Here is an 18731-nt window from a genome sequence, read left to right on the forward strand (position 1 = left end):
AGCTCATTAAAGAAGAAATAAACTGAATAGCCCTATGTCTATGAAAGACATAGAATTTGTAGTGAACAGCCTTACTACAATGAAAACTTCAGTTCCAGCTGGTTTCATTGGTGAATTCCAACAAACATTTAAGGAAGAAATAATACCAATTCCCCACAAACTCTTCCAGAAAATTGAAAATGGGGGATACTTCCTAATTCATTCTATGAGGCCAAAAATACTCTTATACTCAAACAAAGAAAAAGATATTTAATTTTTGTTTGTGTATATGAGTACTTTGGGTATTAATACCTTTTTGTTGTTGTTGTTGTTTAGGAATAAGAGTACTTTTTGGCCTTACAGAATAAATTAGGAAGCCTCTTTGGGAGGTTAAGGTGGGTAGATGGCTTGAATCCCAGAATTTGAGACCAGCCTGGGCAACATGGCAAAATCCCATCTCTACAAAAAATACAAAAAAATTGGGCGTGGTGGCATGCGCATGTAGGCTGACGTGGAAAGATCACCCAAGCTTGGGAGGTTGAGTTGCAGTGAGCTGAGCCATGATTGTGCAACTGCCCTCTGGGTGACAGAGTGAGACCCTGTCTTAATTAAAAAGACAAAAAAAAAAAGATATTACAAGGAAATAAAACTACAGATCACTATTTCTTATATTCATACATAGCAATTGTTAAACAAAACTATTTTTTTTTTGCAAATCTAATAAAAACTATGTAAAAAAGATAATGCAGAATGACTAGGTGAGTTTTATTCCAGGAATGCAAGATTGAGTAAACATTTGAAAAATAATTGATGTAATTCACCACATTAACAAACTAAAAAGAAAAATTACATGATTCATCTAAATAGGCACAGAAAAATATAGGAGATAACACTGGGTTACCTAATACTTTCTTGGATATGACACCAAAATCACCATTCATTAACATAAATTGATAAATTGGACTTCATCAAAATTAACAACTTTTGCTCTGCAGAGGAAGCTGCTTGGAAAATGAAATACATGAATTGGGTAGACAATATTTCCAAATCATGTATTTGATACATGACTCTTGGCCAGAATATATAAAAATCTTTCAAAACTTAACAGTAAAAAAAAATTCCCAGAAATGAGCAAAAACATTTGAAAAGACACTTCACTAAAGAAGATATTCAAATGGCCAATAAGCACATGAAAAATGCTCAACATCATTAGTAATAAGGGATGCGCAAATTAAATTCACAACGTGATTCCATTACACATCTACTGGAATGGCTAAAATTTAAAAAGACTGATTTTGGCAAAGATGTTTAGGAAACGGAACTCATATACACTGTTGATGGGAATATAACATGGTATAACCACTTTTGACAGCAGTTTGACAGTTTCTTAAGAAGCTGAACATACATCCTTCATGTGATCCAACAATTTCATTTCTAGCTATTCACTCAAGAGAAATAGCCAAGCACGGTGGTGCAAGCCTGTAGTCCCAGCTACTTGGGAGGCTGAGGTGGGGGAATCACTTGAGCCATGGAATTCCATAGTGTCATATGATTGTGCCTGTGAATGGCTACTGCCCTCTAGCCTGGGCAACATAGGGAGACCTTATCTCTTAAAAAAAGAAAAGCAAGTGTCCACACAAATACAGGGACACAAATGTTTATAGTAGTGTTATTTGCAATAGATAAGACCTACAAACCACTCAAATGTCTATTAAAAGGCGAATGGATAAACAAATTATGGAAGATATTACAGTGGAATGCTTCTAAGTAATACACTTGAGATTACACTTGGTGATATCTCCTTCTAAAGCAGAGGAAGCTACAGGAGATAGTAGATAAAGACCTAGTACAAGACAAATAAACAAAATAAAACATCTTTTCAGAGCAGCTTATGCCCACAGAAGGTTTTGGGTAGCCCCAGGAGGCTACTCCTGTGGCACAGAGGGAGAATGCCAGTGGAGAGCCATGTAACTGAGACCAGGCCTTTACCATGAAATATACTTCCATTAAAAAATATGTGAAATTGAGCTTTGTTCATTTGGCAGAATTTTGACTACTGTCACTTTTCTATTGAATTTTATGTGGTCTTATTGGCTTTTCTTTTTTTAAAAAAATAATAATCCCATGTTTCTATATTGTGGCCCCTGAGCTTACATTTAAGGAGTTTGTGGGGAGATTTGCCACTTTTTCAGGCGAGGACTTTAAAAGAGCGATACCCATTATCAGAAATTTAGCCTTCAGTGGTGGAAATCAGTTGGAAATAAATAATTTTTTTAAGTCACAGTTGACTATTTACTTGAGCTATGGGATTGTAAGTAAATAATCAAATATAACCTCTGTCTTTTGAATTTTGATTATATAATTAATCACTATTAATCATGCTTCAACTATTCCAAGCTTTTTTTTTAACTTTTATTTTAGGTTTGGGGGTACATGTGAAGGTTTGTTACATAGGTAAACATGTGTCATGGGAGTTTGTTGTATAGATTATTTCATAACCCGGGTATTAAGTCCAGTACACAATAGTTGTAGGTAAACTCGTGTCATGGGAGTTTGTTGTACAGATTATCTCATAACCCAGGCATTAAGTCCAGTACACAACAGTTATCTTTTCTGCCCCTCTCCCTCCTCCCACCCTTCACTGTCAACTAGATGCCAGTATCTGTTCCCTTCCTGGTGTTCGTAAGTTCTTATCATTCAGCTCCCACTTATAAGTGAGAACATGTCATATTTGGTTTTCTTTCCCTGCAATAGTTTGCTAAGGTTAATGGCCTCCAGCTTCATCCATGTTCCTGCAAAAGACATGATCTCATTCTGTTTTATGGCTGCATAATATTCCATAGTGTATGTGCACCACATTTTCTTTCTCCAGTCTGTCATTGATGGGCATTTAGGTTGATTCTATGTTTTTGCTATTGTGAATATTGCTGCAAAGAACATTCATATGGATATGTCTTTATGGTGGAATGATTTATATTTCTCTGACTATATACCCAGTCATGGGATATTGCTGGGTCAAATGATAGTTCTGCTTTTGGGTCTTTGAGGAATAGCCATACTGCTTTCCACAATGGCTGAACTAATTTACACTTCCACCAGCAATGTATAAGTGTTCCCTTTTCTCTGCAACCTCGCCAGCATCTGTTGTTTTTTTACTTTTTAAATAGCCAACAATCTTTTTTTTTTTTTTAATTATTATACTTTAAGTTTTAGGGTACATGTGCACAATGTGGAGGTTTGTTACATATGTATCCATGTGCCATGTTGGTGTGCTGCACCCCTTAACTTGTCATTTGTCATTTAGCATTAGGAATATCTCCTAATGCTGTCCCTCCTCCCTCCCCGCAACCCACAACAGTCCCCGGAGTGTGATGTTCCCCTTCCTGTGTCCATGTGTTCTCGTTCAATTCCCACCTATGATTGAGAACATGTGGTGTTTGGTTTCCTGTCCTTGCGATAGTTTACTGAGAATGATGGTTTCCAGTTTCATCCATGTTCCTACAAAGGACATGAACTCATCATTTTTTATGGCTGCATAGTATTCCATGGTGTATATGTGCCACATTTTCTTAATCCAGTCTATCATTGTTGGACATTTGGGTTGGTTCCAAGTCTTTGCTATTGTGAATAGTGCCGCAATAAACATACGTGTGCATGTGTCTTTATAGCAGCATGATTTATAGTCCTTTGGGTATATACCCAGTAATGGGATGGCTGGGTCAAATGGTATTTCTAGTTTTAGATCCCTGAGGAATCGCCACACTGACTTCCACAATGGTTGAACTAGTTTACAGTCCCACCAACAGTGTAAAAGTGTAGGTTGCCTGTTCACTCTGATGGTAGTTTCTTTTGCTGTGCAGAAGCTCTTTAGTTTAACTGGATCCCATTTGTCAATTTTGGCTTTTGTTGCTATTGCTTTTGGTGTTTTAGACATGAAGTCCTTGCCCATGCCTATGTCCTGAATGGTATTGCCTAGGTTTTCTTCTAGGGTTTTTATGGTTTTAGGTCTAACATGTAAGTCTTTAATCTATCTTGAATTAATTTTTGTATAAGGTGTAAGGAAGGGATCCAGTTTCAGCTTTCTACATATGGCTAGCCAGTTTTCCCAGCACCATTTATTAAATAGGGAATCCTTATCGCATTGCTTGTTTTTGTCAGGTTTGTCAAAGATCAGATAGTTGTAGATATGCAGCATTATTTCTGAGGGCTCTGTTCTGTTCCATTGATCTATGTCTCTGTTGTGGTACCAGTACCATACTGTTTTGGTTACTGTAGCCTTGTAGTATAGTTTGAAGTCAGGTAGCGTGATGCCTCCAGCTTTGTTCTTTTGGCTTAGGATTGACTTGGCGATGCGGGCTCTTTTTTGTTTCCATATGAACTTTAAAGTAGTTTTTTCCAATTCTGTGAAGAAAGTCATTGGTAGCTTGATGGGGATGGCATTGAATCTATAGATTACCTTGGGCAGTATGGCCATTTTCACAATATTGATTCTTCCAACCCATGGGCATGGAATGTTCTTCTATTTGTTTGTATCCTCTTTTATTTCATTGAGCAGTGGTTTGTAGTTCTCCTTGAAGAGGTCCTTCGCATCCCTTGCAAGTTGGATTCCTAGGTATTTTATTCTGTTTGAAGCAATTGTGAATGGGAGTTCACTCATGATTTGGCTCTCTGTTTGTCTGTTATTGGTGTACAAGAATGCTTGTGATTTTTGTACATTGATTTTGTATCCTGAGACTTTGCTGAACAATCTTTAAATCTTAAAAATAAAACTCTGTTCTGAATGGGGCATGCTAACATCAAACACCAGAAACATTATTTTCTGGATATAGAGTGCTCTCACTCAGGTAACATAAAATCAAATGCAGATTATGGCTATGTGCCAGTTTTTAAAATTTTGGATTTAAGCATGACATTTATGAAGTAAATTTTTTATTTGGCATTTAATATCACACTTTTGGTTTCTTCTTGTCAAGCCAATTATCCACTTTTTTTCTCAGTACAAAAGATAAGAAAAACTCCAGACGGCCTAGACCTTTCTCATATTGACTACATTCAATGATCTTTCTCTTACCTTTCTGAGAAGTTAGGAAACGGGGACAAGTAATTGGGTTAATAATAGCATTCTGTAATATTTCTGGTATTCCTTTGTCAAGATTTCTGCTTGATTTTTGACCACTCACTTTGTTGCTGGCTTTCTAGTTGTCTGTATTCCGAGACCTGTTGGTTGGTACAATCTAATGTGACCTCTTGGTCTCTGGTATATCTCTTCCTCTGAAAACCTAGGCTATGGTCGTAATTCTAATTCAAAGACCTCTGCTCATTTCAGATTGTGAGAAAAACAAAGAAAACAGAGAAAAAAATTATGGACAAACATGTTGAAAATACATACAATAGGTCACAGAGAATATCTGGTGCAGTTGCATGTAGTTCTTTGTAAACTATCATCATTAAAGAAGAGCAAATAAAAATCATGTCCTACTAAGTTTAGACCCATTGATGTCTTTCTGACAGAAGATTCAAAAGCAACCACAGGAACCTTCAGCAAAAGGACAATGTAACACTTTCTTACATGTTAAATTCAGGTTATAGCATTTCTTCTTTTCCTTTTCTCTTCTCTTCTCTTCTCTTCTCTTCTCTTCTCTTTACTTTTCTTTTTCTTTTCTTTTCGAGTTGTGGTCTTGCTATGTTACACAGGCTGAACTGGAACTCCGGGATGCAAGCAATTCTGCCTCAGCCTCCTGAGTATCTGGTACTACAGGCATGCACCACAACACCCAGCTACAAGCATATTATCTTTCATTTCTGGAGGTCAGAAGTCTGAAAATGGGTCCTATGGGGCTAAAGTCAAGGTGCCAGCAGGGCTAGTTCCTTCTGGAGGCTCTATGGGAGACTCTATTTCTGTCTTTTCCAGGTTCTAGAGGTTTCCCACATTCTCTGGTTTGTGGCTCCTTCCTCCATCTTCAAAGCTAGCAGCATAACCTCTTCAAATCATCTCCCTGTCTGACCCCTGCTTCTATCATCACATCTTGTCTGATTCTGGCTCTCCTGCTTCCCTCTTTCCCTTATAAATACTCTTATGTGGTGTGAGTACTCTTATATGGCCCAACTAAGTAATCTAGAATAATTTTTCCATCTGAAGATTCCTAAACACATATGCAAAGGCCCCTTTGACATGGAAGGCAATATACACAGGTTTTGGAGCATAGTGTGTGGACATCTTTGGAAGTCTACTATTCTGTCACTGCAAGGTCACTGAGAGGGAGAATAGAGAATGCAGTGGAACAGTGTGATGATCTCTACAATGCACCATTTAGTGGAAGCAAGGAGCTTGAAGCCACAGGGGGTTATGAGAATGTGCCTTTCACAGTTTTTGAGTAGTGCAATGATATAATAATATCTATCCTTTAGGAAGATAATTTTGTGATAATATATAAGATGAATTATAGCATAAAATAAATATCAAAATAGTTAAATAACAGCTCAAGAGAACAAAAGGTATGTCACAAAGCAGTACATGATTAATTGCTAAAAGAACTCTACAGACAATAATTACCCTTATAATTTTTTAAAGTAAATTAGGATAATGATGATTAGTGAAACTGCTCTAAAGAGGCCAAGGACATGAATTTGATTTTTTTTTTTTTTTGTGGGTCAGAATATTCCGGGTGTTAAACACTTAATCACAACTAATTATTTTGCAATTGGAAGGATAGAAGAGGTACAAAGAAAATCAAGAAAGAAAGGTAGACTAGTACTAACATTTCATCTGTACTAAAACAATTTCAATGTTTTTGTCCTTCTGATGATAGGTTAGTACTTTATATATTAAATATGGTATTTTACTCGTATAATTAGACAAAATTAGGTTTTATAAAATGCATACGTTTGTGACAAGTACATTCAATTTTTAAAATCATAGGCATGCTTCTAAATATTTGTGTAAATAAAATTCATGTAAGTTTCCTAATATTTCAAATATATCTTTTAGAAACTATATAAAAAAGTATGCAATTTTATTTCCTAAAAACAAAATTTATATGGAAATTAGGATTATAATACAAAGTTTTCTTTTTTTCTATTTTTTAAAAACTTTTAGGTGCAAAAGGCCATGTGCAGGTTTGTTATACAGGTACATTGCATGTCATTAGGATTTGGTGCACAGATTATTTCATTACCAAGTAGCAAGTGTAGTATTCAATAGGTAGTTTCTCGGTCCTTACCCTCCTTCCACCCCGTACCCTCAAGTAGGTCCTGGTATCTATTGTTCCCTTCTTTGTGTCCATGTGTACTCAATGTTTAGCTCCAACTTATAAGTGAGAACTTGTGATATTTGGTTTTCTGTTCCTGCATTAGTTCACTTAGGATAATGGCCATCAGCTTCATCCATATGGCTCCAAAGGACATGATCTCATTGTTGTGTGGTATTCCATGGTGCATAGGTCCCATCAATTGTTGTGCATTTAGGTTGATTCCATGTCTCTGCCATTGTGAACAGTGCTGTGAGGAACATACACGTGCATGTGTCTTTATGGTAGAATGATTGATATTCCTTTGGGTATATATCCAATAAAGGGATTGCTGGGTTGAATGGTATTTCTGTTTTAAGTTTTTTAAAGAATTGCCACACTGCTTTTCACAATGACTAAATTAATTTACACCCTAACCAACAGTGTATGAACATTCTCTTTTCTCTGCAACTTCGCCAGTATCTGTTATTTTTTTGACTTTTTAGTAATAGCCATTTTGACTGGTGTGAGATGGTATCTAACTGTGGTTTTGATTTGCATTTCTGTAATGATTAGTGATAATGAACATTATTTCATATGCTTGTTGGCCACATGTATGTCTTCTTTTGAAAAGTATCTGTTCATGTCCTTTGTCGAGTTTTTAATGGGATTTTGTTTGGCATTTACTGGTTAGTTTAAGTTCCTTATAGATTCTGGATATTAGACCTTTGTTAGATGTATAGTTTGCAAATATTTTCTTCCATTCTTTAGGTTGTCTGTATACTCTGATAATACATTATTTTTTAGCAGAAACTCTTTGGTTGAATTACATCCCATTTGTCAATTTTTGTTTTTGTTGCAATTGCTTTTGGTGTCTTCATCGTGAAATCTTTCCAGGGCCTACATCTAGATAATATTGCCTAGGTTATCTTTCAGGGTTTTTACAGTTTTAGGTTTTACACTTAAGTCATTAATCCATCTTGAGTTGATTTTTGTATATGGTGTAAGGAAAGGATCCAGTTTCAATATGATGTTGGCTGTGGGTTTGTCATATATGGCTCTTATTATTTTGAGGTATGTTCCCTTAATGCCTAGTTGGGTGATCTTAGTGCTGTTTTCAATTTTTATTTTGCTGTGGTCCAAGAGTGTGGTTGGTAGGATTTTGCTTATGTTTAATTTGCTGCAAATTGTTTTATGACCAATGGTGTGGTCATTTTTAAAGTATGTGCCATGTGCTGGTAAGAACAATGTATATTCTACTGTTTTGGAGTGGCGATTTCTGTTGGTCTCTGTTAGGTTCATTTGGTTAAGTGTCAAGTTAAGGTCCTGAGTATCTTTGTTAGTTTTCTACCTCAATGATCTGTCTAATTCTGTCAGTGGGGTGTTGAAGTCTCCCACTATTATTGTGCGGGAATCTCAGTCTCTTTGAAGGTCTCTAAGAACTTGGTTTATGAATTTGGGTGCTCCTGTGTTGTATGCATATGTATTTAAGATAGTTAGGCCTTCTTGTTGAATTGAACCCTCTACTAACATGTAATGCCCTTCTTTGTCTTTTTGATCATTGTTGGTTTAAAGTCTGTTTTGTTTGAAATTAGAATAGCAACCCCTGCTTTTTTCTGTTTTCTATTTGCTTGGTAAATTTTTCTCCAGCCCTTTACTTTGAGGCTATGGGTGTCACTGCATGTGAAATGGGTGTCTTGAAGACGGCATTCTGTTAGGTATTGCTTCTTCATCCAACTTGCGACTCAGTGCCTTTTAATTGGGGCATTTATTCCATTTACATTCGAGGTTCATATGAATGTATGCATATTTGATCCACTCATTGCATTGTTAGCTGGTTATTATGCAGACTTGATTGTGTACGTACTTTATAGAGTCAATAGTCAATGTACTTAGCATATTTTCGTGATGGCCAGTAATAGTCTTTCCTTTCCATATTTTGCACTCCCTCAAGGACCTCTTGTAAAGCAGGTGTGGTGGTAACAAATTCCTTGCTTATCTGAAAAGGATCTTATTTCTCTTTTGCTTATGAGGCTAGTTTGGCTAGCTAAAAAATTATTAGCTGGACTTTCTTTAAGAATGCTGAATATAGGCTCCCTAATGTCTTCTGGCTTTTTAGGTTTCTGCTGAAAATTTCATTGTTAGCCTGATAGGGTTGCTTTATTAGGTGATCTGCCCCTTATCTCTACCTGCATTTAACATTTTTTTCTTTCATTTTGATATTGGAGAATCTGATGACTATGTGTTTTGGAGATGGTCATCTTGTATACTATCTTAGGTTCTCAGCATTTTCTGAATTTAAATGTTTCCTCTCTAGTGAGGTTGGGGAAATTTTCGTGGATGATATCTTCAAATATATTTGCCAAGTTGCTTGCTTTCTCTCTCTCTCTTTTAGGGATGCCAGTGAGTCATAGATTTGGTCTCCTTACATAATCTTATATTTCTCAGAGGCTTTATTTATTCTTCTTTCTTCTTTTTTCTTTTTTTTTTGTCTGAATGAGTTATTTCAGAGAATTGTTCTTCAAGGTCTGAGATTCCTTTCTTAGCTTGGTTGATTCTGTTGTTAATACTTGTGATTGTATTATGAAATTCTTTAAGTTTGTTTTTCAGCTCTATTGGATCAGTTTGGTTGTTTCTTAAAGTGACCTTTTTGTCTTTCAGCTCCTGTATCATTTTATCGTATTTCTTGGATTCCTTGGATTGGGTTTTGACTTCTTCCTTAAGTTCAGTGATCTTCATTCCTATCCGTATTCTGAATTCTATGTTTGTCATTTCAGCCATTTCAGGCTGATTAAGACCATCACTGGGGAACTAGTGCAGTCATTTGAAGGCAAGAGGACACTCCGGCATTTTGAGTTGCCAGAGTTCTTGCACTGGTTCTTTCTCATCTGTATGGGCTGATGTTCCTTCAGTGTTTGCATTCACTGTCCTTTAGATGGGTTTTATTGCTTTTATCTGCTTTGATTCCCGTCATTTGATTCCCTTGGGTTTGATTGTGGTATAAGGTGGGTTTAGTCAACTGGCTTAGTTTCTGGAAGATTTTAACGGGCCAAGGCTCAGCTCAGCACTGCTGGGCTATGTGCTATAACTCTGGGGGGCCTGGTACCAGCCTCCACTAGAGTTATAGTACATAGCCCAGAAGTACCCCTGGTACCCCCTCGTACCAAGCCTTTGTTCTCTGGCCCCTCAAGTTTAGAAACCTGCTGTGCTGGAGGGGCTGAGGTATTCCTGGTCCACTCACCACAACTCCCTGATGGGTGGCACTGGCCAAAGTGCTTCGTCAGGGCAGTGTCAGCAGGATCTGTGCTCACTCATGCATGCCTGCAGACATGGCAGTACTGCGGACTGGGGCAGGGCACCAGTAGGGCTACAACATTTTCTTGATGAGCATACATCTAGAGCAAGAAGAATTAGAAGACCTGTGTTGTAATATATAGAATATGGACTTTGGAATCTAACAGTGGATCTGAGTTTGAGCTCTGATTTTTATTAGTTGTGTGGTTTTAGGTAATTTAACTTCTCTGAGTCTCTAGTTCTGTTTTACAAAATAGGTATAATAATGCCTACTTTTAGGATTGTTTTGAAGAGTAGAGATTGTATATGTATTGTTTGTACATTACAAATGGTACTTTTTTCAGAATCTATTTCCTAGGGAAACAAATGGTATTTTTGTTAGCTATTACCCTGATTCAAATGTTCAACATCAGTAACCTAATATAACTATCACTTTAACAGGGATATACCTGGTATTAGGACCAGGTTTAAAATGTGATTACAGTTTTTCCCTTTCTTTTGTCTCTTCTGTTGTTGCTGTTAGGATATCAGCTATCTGTCCAATTTTCTTTTCTTCATTGGTAACCTATCTTTTCTTTCTGGTTTCTAAGTGTAAATTACAAATGTTATGTAGGTAACCTGAACATTTACAAGTGTCATGGCTTTAACATGGTGAAAATAAACCAGTTGCCGATAAACGTACATGGATATCTTATGGACACAGAAAATATTTTCCCTGAGTCATTATAGAAAAGCATATAATAAACAAAATTCTCAATATTTACCTTTCTAACTACCCTAAAATGGGCCTTCATCCTCCATCAGTATATTCTGTTACCCTCATTTAGAGTTTTTTAATTGGACCAACTGTTTCTTGACATTGAATTTTATATATATATATATTTTCTGTTTTCTGACCAAAATGTTAGCCGTTCATGGAACTGCTTCACAGTGCACCACCACACCAACCATCTTGGATTTTTTTGTATCTTTATTCAAAATAACTTTTCTGAGTGTACTACTTTACTAGGGCTGCCATAACAAAATACCACAGAATGGGTGCCTTAAATGACAAAAATTAATTTTCTCTAAGTTCTGGAGGCTAGAAGTCCAAGAATGACGTGTTGAGAAGTGTGATTTTTCCTGAGGCCTCCCTCCTTGCCTTGCAGATGGCTTCCTTCTCACTGTGTCTTCACAAAGCCATTGTGCATGCACATGCCTCATTTCTCTTTCTCTTGTAAAAACACCAGTCATATTGGATTTGCATATCCTAAAGTCATATTTTAACAATTACCCCTTAAAGGCCCTATCTCTAAATATATTCACATCTGAGGTACTAACGTCAGGGCTTCAACATATGAGTTTGAAGGGGTGAGGCATGACTCAGTCAATAAACTAAAAAAGGAGGTCTGATTGGCTTAGTTTAGGCCTCTAGCCATAGAAGTAAGAAGAGTACTGAGGAAACAGGAACCCAGAAAACAGTAGAATAGCTTGAAGGTATTTTAAAAGCCTAATAGTTACCATGTGTTCCCTGAGGAGAAATTAAAAGGCAGCTATCTTATGTTGCTAGTTAATTGCAGAGACGGAACGTCTAGTTTTAGGTATTTTGTTTATTGTGGCAAAAAGTCCATAACAAAATTTACCATCATAAACATTTTAAGTATATAGTACAGTACCATTAACTATATGCCCACTGTTGTGCAACAGGCCTCTAGACCATGTTTTTTTTTTTTTTTTTTTTTTTTTTTTTTTTTTTTTTTAATGGCTCCTTGTAGAGCAGGGCTAACCCACAGGCAGTATGTCCAGAGTTAGCCTATAATATTTTTTATCTTGTAAAACTAAAACTCTATACCTTTGAGCAACAACTCCCCTTCTGTTCCTCTGCTCAGCCCCTGGCGACCACCATTCTACTTTCAGTTCTGAGAGTTTGAGTACTTTCGATACCTCATGTAAGTGACATCATGTAGCATTTGTCTTTTTGTAACTAGCTTATTTCACTTAGCATCATATCCTCAGTATTATAGCATAGGTTTTTTAAAGGCCAAATAATTAGTTTCAGATATTTTTATAAAGGCAACAAAATATTTGCTCACCCTTACTTCATATTTCATGTACATGATTTTTTGAATTTGTTTCTCTTCTTACTCAAGTATTCAAAACTGTTTTCGAAGTATGCCTTAGCATAGCAAATACTGTGTTATTAACCACATATGAAATAGTGTCTCTGTTTTTGTGTTTTCGTGAAACTTGATACTGGATTTACTTTAGGATTTCTTTTCTTCCTTCCTTTCTCACTCCCTTTCTCCCTCCCATTTTTCCTTCCTTTCTTCATTGTATGTTTATTGAGTGTCTGCCTTGTATCAGCTATGTGGTACTAACTGAGAATTCAAGAGAAAATCTAGAGCAGCAAAGCTTCTGAGATATTTGAGAGTACTTTATTATGTCTTCACATTTTAATAACAATATGGAAAATTCTAGATTTTTGTTTTTCGATGGTGCCTTGCTTTGTCACCCAGGCTGGAGTGCAGTGGCTCACTGCAAGCTCTGCCTCCGGGTTCACGCCATTCTCCTGCCTCAGCCTCCTGAGTAGCTGGGACTACAGGTGCCCACCACCACGCCTGGCTAATTTTTTGTATTTTCGGTAGAGACGGGGTTTCACCGTGTTAGCCAGGATGGTCTTGATCTCCTGATCTCGTGATCTGCCCGCCTCAGCCTCCCAAAATGCTGGGATTATTGGCATGAGCCACTGCGCCCGGCCATGGAAAATTCTAGATTTTAAGTTCTTCAGTATTTTGAAGACTGCTCTATTGTATGCTTATATTGCTATTGAAAAATCTCAAATCAGTGTAATTCTATTTTTTTGTATGTGATCTGTACTTTCTCCTTATAAATAACAAAAGAGGTTCTCTTTATCCTGTATATTCATAAATGCCACTGTAATGTGTCTCAGGGTGGGTTTTATCTTTATTTCTATGCTGGCACTTTTTGGGCCTTTTCAATCTAAAGTATTTTACATTTAAAACAATTCTGGAAAATATAACTTCATTCTTTCTTTAACTATTTCCTTCTATTCAAGGGCTTTGAGAGATGGTCAAGTAAATAGTGAGAAGTCATTGACCCCCACTCTTGGAATATTGTATTCACATGGTTCAATTTTATAGGCTAGATTTCCTTTTCCTTAAATTCAATCATACAGTGTGATTCTGTAATGAATAATAATGTAAATACTTTCTATTAGCTTTCAGTTTTCAGAATCAACTATAGGCAAAAAATGAAAGAACTAATCATTGTTAGAGAATAAAATGCAAATTCCATAATCATCGGCAGTAAAATAATAGTGTATCTGACTGAAATTGGGAAGTGGAAGGAGGAAGGAGATGTAGAATGAGGTACAGAAGAACTAATTCTTTCATATTTGTAGTGAAGAGTTAGAAAGTGCTATTTAAAGTTTAAAAAAATAAGTTTGAGATGGTGGATATGCTATTTACCATGACCTGATCACTATACATTATGATGTATCAAAACACTACTGTGTACCTTATGTATATGCACAATTATTTGTCAATTTAAAAAATAAAATTTAAAAAACCTGAAAAAACAGAAAAGTTAAAAATCAAGTTAAAATTATGTTTATGCATATTACTTGAAGTTTTAGAGTAATCTAACCAAAATAATAATGCAATAAAGATTGAATGGGGGGGCGGAGAATGTCAGAGGAAATGAACTAATTTTTTTATCTTTTCTGGTAAAGAGGACAGCTGATAAAATAAATAGAAGTGTAAAGATTTAAGCATATTGTTTGTAGTCATAAAGATAACCTCAAGAAGAACTAAATCCAGAAATAGTAATAATAAAATGGTTATACATGAGGGTTAAAATTGGGCTTGGGAGACAAGAAGAAAGGCTTATTTTTCATTTTAAACTTTTCTACCCTTTTAAAAGATTTGTTTCTGGCCGGGCACGGTGGCTCACGCCTATAACCCAGCACTTTGGGAGGCCGAGGCGGGTGGATCACGAGGTCAGGAGTTGGAGACCATCCTGGCTAACATGGTGAAACCCCGTCTCTACTAAAAAAATACAAAAATTTAGGCAGGCGTGGTGGTGGGCGCCTGTAGTCCCGGCTACTCGGGAGGCTGAGGCAGGAGAATGGCGTGAATCTGGGAGGCGGAGCTTGCAGTGAGCTGAGATCGCGCCACTGCACTCCAGCTTGGGCGGCAGATCGAGACTCCGTCTCAAAAAAAAAAAGATTTGTTTCTGTGTATATGTAACTATTACTCTTATGACACAAATAAAATAAAAAGTTTTTTTTTAAAAAAAGAAATTTCTGTCAGTCTGGAGAAAGATAAACATTATTATCTTCAGAATATTTGTCATGTTGTAGTTCTATATCCACATCCTTAAAATATCTGATTATCTTCAGATTACCCATTGTCTAATCATAATAGAAGGCTTATTACTGTTTTTTAAAAAAAGAATGCTAGATTCATTTGCCCAATTAGGTTAGGGTTTTGTGAACATTTGTACTTTCTATCCAACCTATGGGTCTTAATTTAAATTTTCCATCTGAATTGCCCTGGAATATTACCATGAGGGACAGTTATGAAAGTTCAAAAATAAAATTTAATAGATCTTTATATTTTGAGCCCTCAAATCATAGTAGTGGGGATTTATTTTCAAGTGCCTTCTGTTAGGATATTTGCTTTTACCTTGGCTTCTTTTGCAATTTATCTTTTTTCATAGTGACTATTCAGTGCATTTACTTCTCGTAGCAGCACTCATCTAGACATACTTAAAACTAATTGCCTGAGTCTGGAGGTGAACAGTTTTTCTGTTCTATTTGTCCTTGTTCCAGCGAATGAATGTTAGATTGTTGTTTTTTAAGATAGTCCCTAGTCAGCAGGTTAATATGCTTAGGATAGTACTGATCCAAGTGTTTCCTTGGACTGATATTAAAATAGAATGAATTTTCGAAGACAATTTTTGTCCTTAAGAGCTGAAGCAAGTTACATAAAGGAAGAAAATAACACAAGATTGTAAAATTCAAATAACGAATCATATGTGTACATAGTTATTTTCTCTCTAATCCTGAATCCCGTTCTTTATTGTTTCCTGATAGTGCTTATGATGATTTATGTTTGTACTTATATTTTGGGCCGAGGCATTTAAATTAAATCACCAAAGAAAGGAGAAAGAATATTTGAAGACCATTACCTTCATATCTCAAATCTCGAATTATTCTACTGCTATAAGTCAAATTCACTCAAATCTTTGAGTATCAAAAGGCTACTCTATGTCCAGTTTAATGCAAAGTATTATGGGCAAGACAAAAGAAATAGTAGTTCCTGTCCTTGGAATGTGAGCTATCTGGCTGTGGAGACAGCATTCAGAGAAATAAACAAATGCAAGATAATAATTTGCAATATAATACCTATATTTCAGTGTTGAAAATGTACATATTCTAACAATTCCGAAATGACAAGTATCAAGATGAATCAAAATTGTACAACTTGGTGATGGGTAAAGCATTTTTATCTCAGGCTTAAAGAGATTATAAGGTTTAGATTAATTATTGAGAAGGAAATGTGCATCAAGGAGAAAGCAAGAATTTGGACATTTGGAAAGAGAATGACTTCTTACTTGCTGTTTAGAGTACATGGTGGTGCAAACACAGTTGTGTAATTAGCAGCTTTTGTGTGTGTGTGTTGAAAACTCATGGGCCCTACTTTTGTATGATATCCTGAAATGATGGTGATGGGTGATTGTAAGTTCCCTTATGTTTCCTTTCTCTTATCCCTGGTCCTTCAATAAAGATATGTTACAAATTTCTATTTCCTCTTTAGCTACAGAGCTGAGATGATGTGCTGTGGGGAATTAAAGAGAAGTATCTATCTAATCTTTATGACAGACAATGAATGGGCAGGATTTGTTCTTCTGAAGCCAGATGGTGGTATCGGAAGCAGCCACTGAACAAGGACAATTATGGTCAGTGGTAGGACAATTGGTGGAGGGTTGTTAGCACAAAGGTAACAGTGCCAGGCTGAGGAAGAAGCTGATGCTAGAACATGAGAGCACATGGGAAGGAGTACTTGGTGACATTATCAGAAATCACTCAGGCACAGTTTGAAAGGGAGCTGCTTTCTAACAATAAATCCAGCAGAGCCTCATTCCAACATATTTTGGGCCACATTTGTGAATATCATTTATTATTCTACAGGTTTCCTTTTCATCCCTGCTTGCTTTTTGTTTCCCCACAACAAATGGGAAAGCTATTAGGTGTCTCAGGTCCCAGTGATATTCTGAGGAGTGGTTAGTATTTTGAATTTTGGGGATACAAAATATTAACTAGAATTAATATTTGAATTAATACATTAGTTAACTAATATATTCTTAAACATGAGAATAGTAGCAAGGGCTCAGATGCGCATCTACACAATGAGAAGATTAGACAAAACAACCTCTAATTTTCTTTCTTATAAAAATCTTAGCCTACCCTCACTTCGCATATATGTTTTCCATCCATCCTCCAATGCTAAGGCAAGATCTTTGGTTCACTATACCTGTCTGCTCTGTATTCCCAAACTCAACTTTAAAAATGTATTCACAGCCAGGCGTGGTGTCTGATGCCTGTAATCCCAGCACTTTGGGAGGCCAAGGTGGGCAGATCACTTGAGCTCAGGAGTTTGTGACCAGCCTGAGCAACATGGTGAAACCCCATCTCTACAAAAAATACAAAAATTAGCTGGGTGTGGTGGTGTCTGCTGATAGTGCCAGCTACTGGGGAGGCTGAGCAGGGCAGATCACTTGAACCTGGGAAGCAGAGGTTGCAGTAAGCTGAGATTGTGCCACTGCACTCTAGCCTGGGTGACAGAGTGAGACCCTGTCATAAAAAAAAAAAAAAAAAGTGTATTCACACGAAACTGGAAATTAAGTCACTTAACTCAGTTCTCTGGGAGAACATGCTGATTTGAGCTTACTATTCTTAATCTTTGTGTTAAAATGATTAATACAAATCAAGATTTACTTTCTGTTTTTTACTTTTTTTTATTATACTTGAAGTTCCAGGGTACATGTGCACAACGTGAAGGTTTGTTACAAAGGTATACATGTGCCATGTTGGTTTGCTGCATTCATCAACTCGACATTTACATTAGGTATTTCTGCTAATGCTATCCCTCCTCCAGCCAGCCCCGGTGTGTGATGTTCCCTGCCCTGTGTCTGTATGTTCTTATTGTTCAACTCCCACTCATGAGTGAGAATATGCGGTGTTTGGTTTTCTGTTCTTGTGATAATTTGCTGAGAATGACGGTTTCCAGCTTCATCCATGTCCCTGCAAAGGACATGAACTAATCCTTTGTTATGGCTGCATAGTATTCTATGGTGTATATGTGCCACATTTTCTTAATCCAGTCTATGATTGATGGACATTTGGGTTAGGTTCTAAGTCTTTGCTATTGTAAATAGTGCCACAATAAACATACGTGTGCATGTGTCTTTATCATAGAATGATTTATAATCCTTTGGGTATATGCCCAGTAATGGGATTGCTCGGTCAAATGTATTTCTAGTTCTAGATCTTTGAGGAATTGTCACATTGTCTTCCACAATGGTTGAACTAGTTTACACTCCCACCAACAGTGTAAAAGCATTCCTATTTCTCCACATCTTCTCCAGCATCTGTTGTTTTTTGACTTTTTAATAATCACCATTGTAACTGGCATAAGATGGTATCTCATTGTGGTTTTGATTTTCATATCTCTAGTGATGAATGATGATGAACATTTTTGCATATATCTGTTGGCTGCACAGATGTCTTCTTTTGAGAAGTGTTTGTTCATATCCTTTGCCCACTTTTAGATGGGGTTGTATTTTTTTCTTGTAAATTTGTTTAAGTTCTTTGTAGTTTCTGGATATTAGTCATTTGTCAGATGGGTAGATTGCAAAAATTTTATTCCATTCTGTAGGTTGCCTGTTCACTCTGATGATAGTTTCTTTTGCTGTGCAGAAGCTCTTTACTTAGATCCCGTTTGTCTATTTTAGCTTTTGTTGCCACTGCTTTCGATGTTTTAGTCATGAAGTCTTTGCCCATGCCTATGTCCTGAATGGTATTGCCTAGGTTTTCTTCTAGGGTTTTTATGGTGTTAGGTCTTACATTTAAGTCTTTAATCCATCTTGAGTTAATTTTTGTATATGATGTAAGGAAGGGATCCAGTTTAGCTTTCTACATATGGCTAGCCAGTTTTCTCAGCACCATTT

The 18731-nt window shown here is 36.5% G+C and overlaps 1 long non-coding RNA gene across 2 annotated transcripts in view; it reads left to right on the forward strand.

Annotated features, from left to right (window-relative positions):
* The window catches only part of LOC116470207 (uncharacterized), a 246423-nt gene that overhangs the window by 36612 nt on the left and 191080 nt on the right, over nt 1-18731 (forward strand). The window lies entirely within an intron of this gene.

This window comes from Hylobates moloch, unplaced genomic scaffold (assembly GCF_009828535.3).
Source record: "Hylobates moloch isolate HMO894 unplaced genomic scaffold, HMol_V3 SCAFFOLD_2, whole genome shotgun sequence".
NCBI classification, from domain to species: domain Eukaryota; kingdom Metazoa; phylum Chordata; class Mammalia; order Primates; family Hylobatidae; genus Hylobates; species Hylobates moloch.